Below are 12,996 nucleotides of genomic sequence, written 5' to 3' on the forward strand. Positions count from 1 at the left end.
TAGACTGGATGTGAGCTCTGTGTCTATCTCCCAGTATTATAGGCTGGATGTGAGCTCTGTGTGTCTCTTCCAGTAATATAGGCTGGATGTGAGCTCTGTGTGTCTCTCCCAGTAATATAGGCTGGATGTGAGGTCTGTGTGTCTCTCCCAGTAATATAGACTGGATGTGAGCTCTGTGTCTCTCTCCCAGTATTATAGGCTGGATGTGAGCTCTGTGTGTCTCTTCCAGTAATATAGGCTGGATGTGAGCTCTGTGTGTCTCTCCCAGTAATATAGGCTGGATGTGAGCTCTGTGTGCCTCTCCCAGTAATCTAGGCTGGATGTGAGCTCTGTGTGTCCCCCAGTAATATAGGCTGGATGTGATGTCTGTGTGTCTCTCCAGTAATATAGGCTGGATGTGAGGTCTGTGTGTCTCTCCCAGTAATATAGGCTGGATGTGAGGTCTGTGTGTCTCCCAGTAATATAGGCTGGATGTGAGGTCTGTGTGTCTCTCCCAGTAATATAGGCTGGATGTGAGCTCTAGGTGTCTCTCCAGTAATATAGGCTGGATGTGAGCTCTGTGTGTCTCTCCCAGTAATATAGGCTGGATGTGAGGTCTGTGTGTCTCTCCCAGTAGTATAGGCTGAATGTGAGGTCTGTGTGCCTCTCCCAGTAATATAGGCTGGATGTGAAGTCTGTGTGTCTCTCCCAGTAGTACAGGCTGAATGTGAGGTCTGGGTCTCTCCCAGTAATATAGGCTGGATGTGAGCTCTGTGTGTCTCTCCCAGTAATATAGGCTGGATGTGAGCTCTGTGTGTCTCTTCCAGTAATATAGGCTGGATGTGAGCTCTGTGTGTCTCTCCCAGTAATATAGGCTGGATGTGAGCTCTGTGTGCCTCTCCCAGTAATATAGGCTGGATGTGAGCTCTGTGTGTCCCCCAGTAATATAGGCTGGATGTGATGTCTGTGTGTCTATCCAGTAATATAGGCTGGATGTGAGGTCTGTGTGTCTCTCCCAGTAATATAGGCTGGATGTGAGGTCTGTGTGTCTCCCAGTAATATAGGCTGGATGTGAGGTCTGTGTGTCTCTCCCAGTAATATAGGCTGGATGTGAGCTCTAGGTGTCTCTCCAGTAATATAGGCTGGATGTGATGTCTGTGTGTCTCTCCCAGTAATATAGGCTGGATGTGAGGTCTGTGTGTCTCTCCCAGTAATATAGGCTGGATGTGAGCTCTGTGTCTCTCTCCCAGTAATATAGGCTGAATGTGAGGTCTGTGTGTCTCTCCCAGTAGTATAGGCTGAATGTGAGGTCTGTGTGCCTCTCCCAGTAATATAGGCTGGATGTGAAGTCTGTGTGTCTCTCCCAGTAGTACAGGCTGGATGTGAGCTCTGTGTGTCTCTGCAAGTAATATAGGCTGGATGTGAGGTCTGTGTGTCTCTCCCAGTAATATAGACTAGATGTGAGCTCTGTGTCTCTCTCCCAGTATTATAGGCTGGATGTGAGCTCTGTGTGTCTCTCCCAGTAATATAGGCTGGATGTGAGCTCTGTGTGTCTCTCCCAGTAATATAGGCTGGATGTGAGCTCTGTGTGTCTCTCCCAGTAATATAGGCTGGATGTGAGCTCTGTGTGTCTCTTCCAGTAATATAGGCTGGATGTGAGCTCTGTGTGTCTCTCCCAGTAATATAGGCTGGATGTGAGCTCTGTGTGCCTCTCCCAGTAATCTAGGCTGGATGTGAGCTCTGTGTGTCCCCCAGTAATATAGGCTGGATGTAAGGTCTGTGTGTCTCTCCCAGTAATATAGGCTGGATGTGAGCTCTGTGTGTCTCTCCCAGTAATATAGGCTGGATGTGAGGTCTGTGTGTCTCTCCCAGTAATATAGGCTGGATGTGAGGTCTGTGTGTCTCCCAGTAATATAGGCTGGATGTGAGGTCTGTGTGTCTCTCCCAGTAATATAGGCTGGATGTGAGCTCTAGGTGTCTCTCCAGTAATATAGGCTGGATGTGAGCTCTGTGTGTCTCTCCCAGTAATATAGGCTGGATGTGAGGTCTGTGTGTCTCTCCCAGTAGTATAGGCTGGATGTGAAGTCTGTGTGTCTCTCCCAGTAGTACAGGCTGAATGTGAGGTCTGGGTCTCTCCCAGTAATATAGGCTGGATGTGAGCTCTGTGTGTCTCTCCCAGTAATATAGGCTGGATATGAGCTCTGTGTGTCTCTCCCAGTAATATAGGCTGGATGTGAGGTCTGTGTGTCTCTCCCAGTAATATAGGCTGGATGTGAGGTCTGTGTGTCTCTCCCAGTAATATAGACTGGATGTGATGTCTGTGAAATTAGATAGCTCCACTCTTGACTATCTCATATATGAGCACAGCTTCTATCCTGCACTTACTTCCTTTTCAAGTGCTTTTGTCCTTATGTCCCGCCTATTTTCTCTGCCCTCCCTGAGACTGTAGATGCTTTCCCCATCACCTTGGTTTTGATACATTGTGTACAACCTCCCTCCCAACTGTTATCTCTTTTGTTTTTTAGAAAGTGGCTTAGCCTTTGTAGTTTGGAAAAAAGGGTGAGATACAGTGGACTGATATTCATTATATATAGTAGAAATCATCAATCTAATCATCAGATAGGACTACGTGTGAGGGCAAATCGCATGAACATGTGAACAAGAAAGGAGAAAAGGCGATCATAGAAGCCCAGACACACAATAAGATATAATTCATTTTTTATTTTTTATTATTAGTATAAACAATCTTTAGTGCAGGCAGTGGTAAGGACCAACATAATATGCATGATATTCATATATGCTCTAGACAAGGTAATGTCACAAATATATTACATTTCATAAACATCATATATATCTGTAATTTAGTATCCATAATTCCAATTACTCTCACTCATAAAAATATATATCGAGGAAAATAGATTATCCACCATACAATATGTGAGCTAAATTGATGTAAATAAGGCCACATGGCTGATAACAATCCTATCAAAGCGGATCTTAGCTAGTTAGATAAATACCGCCAATGTATATATGAGGTCAAGCAACAATTGTTATATATCAGAAATAATTATATATATCTTAAAGTGGTCAGTCCTAATAGTTGTATAGCACCACCGGCTCACTAAGCCCAACCCTATCACAGTCAGGACTGAATATACCACAAGTTTTTATATATATCACCTCCAATATACACAGTGGTGGTAATCATCACCCACAAAATGACGTAGATTGCAAACTGAATCAGGCCTGCAATCACATATATTGCAGTATAGATACCATCTATCTGTACCTACTAGCTATCACCATTAGATGTCACTGCAGCCATAAAACATATATATATATATATATATATATATATATATATATATATATGTATCACATTACACTGATCACCTGAGATCATCATCAAGCTGTTAAATTAGCCACACCAGAGACAGGCAACAAACAGTGTAACCAGACATAAGGAGCATTAGAAAAGAGACATTACCAGTCAGGAGCATAGACGTCCGACACGTGTTTCGATAGATTCTTCGTCAGGGGGCGTGTCTAAGTTGCCAAACAGGGAGGTTTAAATAGTGCCCACCTCCAATCACCATAAGGAACCAATTATGACGCACAGGATGTCCCGGTGACTCACCGGCTCCCAGCCAGCGGCCGCGTCACGGATCAACCCGCCCAGGCATATATGCCTCAAGCAGAGGAGAGCCGTACAGATACAGCACACTGGGTGAGAGCCGGAACACCTCGGCATCTGTGCGTGCAGGAACCAGGCAAGGATCAAATCCCTATTATATCGGGCAAACATGCAATTATGTTTTTAATAATAAATATAAAGGACAATTGTCCCAATCAACAGTGAAAACATGCAAACATATACACATATAGAATAGTCGATTCCATTACAATTAACAAATAGAACATATTATCGGTGTGAGTGGTCACAAATGTTTAAAGAAACAGACAATAATCATATGCCAGTTTAAACTCACATATTATACCCAAACAATCATTATTGTAGCGATATTATAGTAGACATCATTAATATATTCTTAGCAAGTCGATGAAATTTAAAAATGTGGGGTCTCCCATCATATATATATCCCGATCGGCAGTTGTATAGAAATTCAAAAAAATGACTGAAGCCTTAGACATCCACATTCTCCAAACAACAAATGATAGGTATTAGACATAAATATATCCATTTCCGTGGCCATCCACACCAATCACTAGTATTTGTCTTCATGGATCAACTATTAGCCTTAAAAACATAAATAGAAAAAGGGCAATTAGACAAAAATTAATTACACCATAAAAACAAATCCAGCATATAAGGCAATTATTTAGATATCTGGTTACACTCTACCCGGTCAACTCAAACCCTAATCCTAAATTACACTACAGGAACGAGGCGAAACTGATGTTCTCATTGAGGCCAGATGGACACACAGTACCAAGTGTATATATCCATCTGGCCTCAAGCTGGGCAAGGCGCCTGCTGACTTCACCACCTCGTATGCCCAGATCTATCTGGTCAATGCCCCTAACCCTAAACAACTTACTATTGCAATCATGATGGTTACGAAAGTGCTTCGGGATTGTTTTAAGACTTGCCACATCAGTCGCATCACGAGCTGCGTCAATACCCAACACATGCTCGCGGACACGTACCTTCAACTGACGTGTAGTAAGACCAATGTAGATCTTTGGGCACGGACAAGTGGCATAGTATATTACTGCTTTAGAATTACATGTAATTCTTTTTTTGATCTGATATGTACACGTGTTCTTAACGTCAGTGAAGGTACTCTCGCGGCACATGTTGGGGCAAGCTACACAATCCCCACATGGAAATGATCCCACTCTTTGATTAGTCTTAGAGGTATTTAAAAAAGTCCTATCAGTCACATTACCCTCATAGTGACTATGGATAAGATGGTCACGTAGGTTCCTAGACCTACGCATGGTAATAGAGAGGTGTGCCGGGACAATTTTCTTTAGGGTTGCATCGGCCTGTAAGATGGGCCAGGCCCTTTCAAGGCATTCCCGTATCGAGGGGATCTGGGAGTTATAGTTCGTAATAAAACGAACCTGGTCAACAGGTGCAGGTTTAGGAGAGGGATACAGAAGTGAACCCCTTGAAGAATATTTAGCTCTATGATAGGCTTTCTTAATGATTCTTCTGCTGTATCCCCTCTCTCTAAACCTCCCCATTAGAGCCGAGGCCTGTTTCTCAAAGTCCTTATCGGAAGAACATATTCTCCGTAATCGGAGGAATTGTCCGATTGGTACAGACTTAATCATGTATCGTGGATGCGATGATGACGCATGAAGGAGCATGTTTGTTGAGGTAGGCTTTCGGTATAAATCAGTTTGTAAAAAATCATCAGAATCTCTTCTCACCAAAACATCCAGGAACTCAATTTCATCAGATGACCACTTAAAAGTGACCTTAATGTTGCGCCCATTCGAGTTCACTCCCTCCATAAACAAATTCAGTTCATCAATAGTCCCCTGCCAGATAAGGAAGACATCATCAATGTACCGCGCCCAAAAGAGGACGCCGTCCATCAACGGCCTCCCATCTGTCAGACACAAGGTCTAATTTACCATCTGATTTGTGTGACCTTGTGTTGCGCCTACTTGAGTTCTCCCTCACTCATAATTTCTTTATATTTTTACGGTCCTTTTACCTGCAGCTCCAGGGTACAGCAATGGGGGCGGCTTTTGCCCCAGCTTATGCTAATCTATTCCTGGGGCTGTGGGAGAGGGACCTTCTCCTGACAGATGGGAGGCCGTTGATGGACGGCGTCCTCTTTTGGGCGCGGTACATTGATGATGTCTTCCTTATCTGGCAGGGGACTATTGATGAACTGAATTTGTTTATGGAGGGAGTGAACTCGAATGGGCGCAACATTAAGGTCACTTTTAAGTGGTCATCTGATGAAATTGAGTTCCTGGATGTTTTGGTGAGAAGAGATTCTGATGATTTTTTACAAACTGATTTATACCGAAAGCCTACCTCAACAAACATGCTCCTTCATGCGTCATCATCGCATCCACGATACATGATTAAGTCTGTACCAATCGGACAATTCCTCCGATTACGGAGAATATGTTCTTCCGATAAGGACTTTGAGAAACAGGCCTCGGCTCTAATGGGGAGGTTTAGAGAGAGGGGATACAGCAGAAGAATCATTAAGAAAGCCTATCATAGAGCTAAATATTCTTCAAGGGGTTCACTTCTGTATCCCTCTCCTAAACCTGCACCTGTTGACCAGGTTCGTTTTATTACGAACTATAACTCCCAGATCCCCTCGATACGGGAATGCCTTGAAAGGGCCTGGCCCATCTTACAGGCCGATGCAACCCTAAAGAAAATTGTCCCGGCACACCTCTCTATTACCATGCGTAGGTCTAGGAACCTACGTGACCATCTTATCCATAGTCACTATGAGGGTAATGTGACTGATAGGACTTTTTTAAATACCTCTAAGACTAATCAAAGAGTGGGATCATTTCCATGTGGGGATTGTGTAGCTTGCCCCAACATGTGCCGCGAGAGTACCTTCACTGACGTTAAGAACACGTGTACATATCAGATCAAAAAAAGAATTACATGTAATTCTAAAGCAGTAATATACTATGCCACTTGTCCGTGCCCAAAGATCTACATTGGTCTTACTACACGTCAGTTGAAGGTACGTGTCCGCGAGCATGTGTTGGGTATTGACGCAGCTCGTGATGCGACTGATGTGGCAAGTCTTAAAACAATCCCGAAGCACTTTCGTAACCATCATGATTGCAATAGTAAGTTGTTTAGGGTTAGGGGCATTGACCAGATAGATCTGGGCATACGAGGTGGTGAAGTCAGCAGGCGCCTTGCCCAGCTTGAGGCCAGATGGATATATACACTTGGTACTGTGTGTCCATCTGGCCTCAATGAGAACATCAGTTTCGCCTCGTTCCTGTAGTGTAATTTAGGATTAGGGTTTGAGTTGACCGGGTAGAGTGTAACCAGATATCTAAATAATTGCCTTATATGCTGGTTTTGTTTTTATGGTGTAATTAATTTTTGTCTAATTGCCCTTTTTCTATTTATGTTTTTAAGGCTAATAGTTGATCCATGAAGACAAATACTAGTGATTGGTGTGGATGGCCACGGAAATGGATATATTTATGTCTAATACCTATCATTTGTTGTTTGGAGAATGTGGATGTCTAAGGCTTCAGTCATTTTTTTGAATTTCTATACAACTGCCGATCGGGATATATATATGATGGGAGACCCCACATTTTTAAATTTCATCGACTTGCTAAGAATATATTAATGATGTCTACTATAATATCGCTACAATAATGATTGTTTGGGTATAATATGTGAGTTTAAACTGGCATATGATTATTGTCTGTTTCTTTAAACATTTGTGACCACTCACACCGATAATATGTTCTATTTGTTAATTGTAATGGAATCGACTATTCTATATGTGTATATGTTTGCATGTTTTCACTGTTGATTGGGACAATTGTCCTTTATATTTATTATTAAAAACATAATTGCATGTTTGCCCGATATAATAGGGATTTGATCCTTGCCTGGTTCCTGCACGCACAGATGCCGAGGTGTTCCGGCTCTCACCCAGTGTGCTGTATCTGTACGGCTCTCCTCTGCTTGAGGCATATATGCCTGGGCGGGTTGATCCGTGACGCGGCCGCTGGCTGGGAGCCGGTGAGTCACCGGGGCATCCTGTGCGTCATAATTGGTTCCTTATGGTGATTGGAGGTGGGCACTATTTAAACCTCCCTGTTTGGCAACTTAGACACGCCCCCTGACGAAGAGTCTATCGAAACACGTGTCGGACGTCTATGCTCCTGACTGGTAATGTCTCTTTTCTAATGCTCCTTATGTCTGGTTACACTGTTTGTTGCCTGTCTCTGGTGTGGGTATGTTGAGACATGGCTAGCCACCTGGCTAATTTAACAGCTTGATGATGATCTCAGGTGATCAGTGTAATGTGATATATATATATATATATATATATATATATATGTATGTTTTATGGCTGCAGTGACATCTAATGGTGATAGCTAGTAGGTACAGATAGATGGTATCTATACTGCAATATATGTGATTGCAAGCCTGATTCAGTTTGCAATCTACGTCATTTTGTGGGTGATGATTACCACCACTGTGTATATTGGAGGTGATATATATAAAAACTTGTGGTATATTCAGTCCTGACTGTGATAGGGTTGGGCTTAGTGAGCCGGTGGTGCTATACAACTATTAGGACTGACCACTTTAAGATATATATAATTATTTCTGATATATAACAATTGTTGCTTGACCTCATATATACATTGGCGGTATTTATCTAACTAGCTAAGATCCGCTTTGATAGGATTGTTATCAGCCATGTGGCCTTATTTACATCAATTTAGCTCACATATTGTATGGTGGATAATCTATTTTCCTCGATATATATTTTTATGAGTGAGAGTAATTGGAATTATGGATACTAAATTACAGATATATATGATGTTTATGAAATGTAATATATTTGTGACATTACCTTGTCTAGAGCATATATGAATATCATGCATATTATGTTGGTCCTTACCACTGCCTGCACTAAAGATTGTTTATACTAATAAAAAATAAAAAATGAATTATATTTTATTGTGTGTCTGGGCTTCTATGATAGCCGTTTGTAGTTTGGAAGCAAATTAATAATAAATAATGCTATGTGAACATATACGTACCATGCAAGCTCCTTTTTTTAGTTAGTGGAATGCAAAGTCACTCTATTTCACTTTTTTTACAGAATTATAATGTTGCAATGATCACGTTAATACAAAATAACTATTTTTAATTATTTTTTTATCCGTTAAAAAATATATTTATTATTATATTTTCTTTACCAGAAAACTATGAAACACCAAAACAGTTGTGGACAGAAGACGATGACCAAAGAAAAATATTAACTGTGCTTTTTTTAAGGGGTAATGTTTTTTGTTTAAAGGGGGGAAGCACAAGTTTATATATGTCTATAAAGCGCTGCCATTTCTTAAAGGGCCAGCTCCCCAACTCCACAATGCCCAGAAACATGAAGCTTACCACTATAATCTATATTTGTCCTCATTAATCTAATACCTCGTCTGCCTGGCAGACACCACCGCTATATTTACATACTAATTAGATTGTGTCTATGATGTAAAGTGTTTGAAATTATGGCTGCAAGGTTGGCATTGGAATAATTAGTATTCCACCAACCTGCCATTGTCTGACACCTAATTAATGTCATTACCCATTGTAGTAGAAGAGGGGAATATTCAATAAGTCGTTTTCCTGCCTCTGTGGAGCTGACAAGTGGAATGTGACTTATTATCAGGCGCTGAGTGGTGTTTGGGGGCCCCGGGTATATCCTGTCCTGTACATGGACTGACTGAAGTCTGTAGATCCAGTATTGTATGTGACTCCCTATAGACTCTGCGATGTATGAAGCCATGCAGCGAGGAAACTGCAACTAAGCAGATAACTATTATACCCCAGAGCTGCACTCACTATTCTGCTGGTGCAGTCACTGTGCACATACATTACATTACTGATCCTGAGTTACCTCCTGTATTATACTCCAGAGCTGCACTCACTATTCTGCTGGTGCAGTCACTGTGTACATACATTACATTACTGATCCTGTACTGATCCTGAGTTACCTCTTGTATTATACTCCAGAGCTGCACTCACTATTCTGCTGGTGCAGTCACTGTGTACATACATTACATTACTGATCCTGAGTTACCTCCTGTATTACACTCCAGAGCTGCACTCACTATTCTGCTGGTGCATTCACTGTGTACATATATTACATTACTGATCCTGAGTTACCTCCTGTATTATACTCCAGAGCTACACTCACTATTCTGCTGTTGCAGTCACTGTGTACATACATTACATTACATATCCTGAGTTACTTCCTGTATTATATCGAGAGCTGCACTCACTATTCTGCTAGAGTAGTCACTGTAAATCACCAAAAAAGAAGAACCGAACAACAGGTCATAAAATACAATTTTTGTTAATATCTATTAAAATATTAAACATTACATATATGTTTTAAAAAAAAGGCACACTGTAACTGAAAAAAGGGGGCATCACAAAATTTCACATAATATCACATAATATTCGACCCCCTGAAGAAGACGGCAACGAAACGTGCGCGTCGGGGTGTGGGCGTCCCTCTCCAAACCAGGAAGCAGTATCTCATCATTAGTTGAGTAAATAATTCACTATTATGTGTACCCTGATGTTTACTCTGACACCTTGAAGGTTTTTCCTCTATTTATTACTGCCTCCTGCATGAATTGTAACCTTTTGCTGTGGTCTGGGTGAACTGCACTGGCTATTACGGAGATAGGTGTTTGTGCTGCTGTGGCTTGTAATTAGCTGCAGTTCTTAGTGCTTTCTGCCTATATACTTATGCATATGTGTATATGTGGTTTGATCCATACAGTGCCTACAAGTAGTATTCAACCCCCTGCAGATATAGCAGGTTTACACATTCGGAATTAACTTGGCATTGTGACATTTGGACTGTAGATCAGCCTGGAAGTGTGAAATGCAGCAAAAAAGAATGTTATTTCTTTTTTTATTTTTTTTTTTAAATTGTGAAAAGTTTATTCAGAGGGTCACTTATTATTCAACCCCTCAAACCACCAGAATTCTGTTTGGTTCCCCTAAAGTATTAAGAAGTATTTCAGGCACAAAGAACAATGAGCTTCACATGTTTGGATTAATTATCTCTTTTTCCAGCCTTTTCTGACTAATTAAGACCCTCCCCAAACTTGTGAACAGCACTCATACTTGGTCAACATGGGAAAGACAAAGGAGCATTCCAAGGCCATCAGAGACAAGATCGTGGAGGGTCACAAGGCTGGCAAGGGGTACAAAACCCTTTCCAAGGAGTTGGGCCTACCTGTCTCCACTGTTGGGAGCATCATCCGGAAGTGGAAGGCTTATGGAACTACTGTTAGCCTTCCACGGCCTGGACAGCCTTTGAAAGTTTCCACCCGTGCCGAGGCCAGGCTTGTCCGAAGAGTCAAGGCTAACCCAAGGACAACAAGGAAGGAACTCCGGGAAGATCTCATGGCAGTGGGGACATTGGTTTCAGTCAATACCATAAGTAACGTACTCCACCGCAATGGTCTCCGTTCCAGACGAGCCCGTAAGGTACCTTTACTTTCAAAGCGTCATGTCAAGGCTCGTCTACAGTTTGCTCATGATCACTTGGAGGACTCTGAGACAGACTGGTTCAAGGTTCTCTGGTCTGATGAGACCAAGATCGAGATCTTTGGTGCCAACCACACACGTGACGTTTGGAGACTGGATGGCACTGCATACGACCCCAAGAATACCATCCCTACAGTCAAGCATGGTGGTGGCAGCATCATGCTGTGGGGCTGTTTCTCAGCCAAGGGGCCTGGCCATCTGGTCTGCATCCATGGGAAGATGGATAGCACGGCCTACCTGGAGATTTTGGCCAAGAACCTCCGCTCCTCCATCAAGGATCTTAAGATGGGTCGTCATTTCATCTTCCAACAAGACAACGACCCAAAGCACACAGCCAAGAAAACCAAGGCCTGGTTCAAGAGGGAAAAAATCAAGGTGTTGCAGTGGCCTAGTCAGTCTCCTGACCTTAACCCAATTGAAAACTTGTGGAAGGAGCTCAAGATTAAAGTCCACATGAGACACCCAAAGAGCCTAGATAACTTGGAGAAGATCTGCATGGAGGAGTGGGCCAAGATAACTCCAGAGACCTGTGCCGGCCTGATCAGGTCTTATAAAAGACGATTATTAGCTGTAATTGCAAACAAGGGTTATTCCACAAAATATTAAACCTAGGGGTTGAATAATAATTGACCCACACTTTTATGTTGAAAATTTATTAAAATTGAACTGAGCAACATAAGTTGTTGGTTTGTAAGATTTATGCATCTGTTAATAAATCCTGCTTTTGTTTGAAGTTTGCAGGCTCTAACTTATTTGCATCTTATCAAACCTGCTAAATCTGCAGGGGGTTGAAGACTACTTGTAGGCACTGTATATACATACTTGTATTTACAATATATACATTATATGATTGTATTATCTCCTGCAAGTTCACCTACACCACTGTATGATATTATGTGAAATTTTGTGACGCCCCCTTTTTTCAGTTACAGTGTGCCTTTTTTTTTAAAACATATATGTAATGTTTAATATTTCAATAGATATTAACAAAAATTGTATTTTATGACCTCTTGTTCGGTTCCTCTTTTTTGGTGATTTATATTATATCCAAATGGTCCTATTGGTCCAATATACCCTCACATGTATTATGATCTTTATACTTGACTATTGAAACATTAATTATTCTATGATGTGATATGGGTATCTTTCGCTAACTATTGGTGTTTAGAGTAGTCACTGTGTACATACATTACATTACTGATCCTGAGTTACCTCCTGTATTATACTCCAGAGCTGTACTCACTATTCTGCTGGTGCAGTCACTGTGTACATACATTACATTACTGATCCTGAGTTACCTCCTGTATTATACTCCAGAGCTGTACTCACTATTCTGCTGGTGCAGTCACTCTGTACATACATTACATTACTGATCCTGAGTTACCTCCTGTATTATACTCCAGAGCTGCACTCACTATTCTGCTGGTGCAGTCACTGTGTACATACATTACATTACTGATCCTGAGTTACCTCCTGTATTATACTCCAGAGCTGTACTCACTATTCTGCTGGTGCAGTCACTCTGTACATACATTACATTACTGATCCTGAGTTACCTCCTGTATTATACTCCAGAGCTGCACTAACTATTCTGCTGGTGCAGTCACTGTGTACATACATTACTGATCCTGAGTTACCTCCTGTATTATCCTCCAGAGCTGCACTCACTATTCTGCTGGTGCAGTCACTGTGTACATACATTACATTACTGATCCTGTACTGATCCT

General features: G+C 41.7%; 1 protein-coding gene across 1 annotated transcript in view; it reads right to left on the reverse strand.

The window, feature by feature from the left end:
* THSD7A (thrombospondin type 1 domain containing 7A) overlaps positions 1-12,996 on the reverse strand; it is a 701,817-nt gene that overhangs the window by 58,645 nt on the left and 630,176 nt on the right. The gene's annotated exons all lie outside the window — the stretch shown is intronic.

The sequence above is a fragment of the Anomaloglossus baeobatrachus genome, chromosome 6 (assembly GCF_048569485.1).
Source record: "Anomaloglossus baeobatrachus isolate aAnoBae1 chromosome 6, aAnoBae1.hap1, whole genome shotgun sequence".
Taxonomy (NCBI): Eukaryota; Metazoa; Chordata; class Amphibia; order Anura; family Aromobatidae; genus Anomaloglossus; species Anomaloglossus baeobatrachus.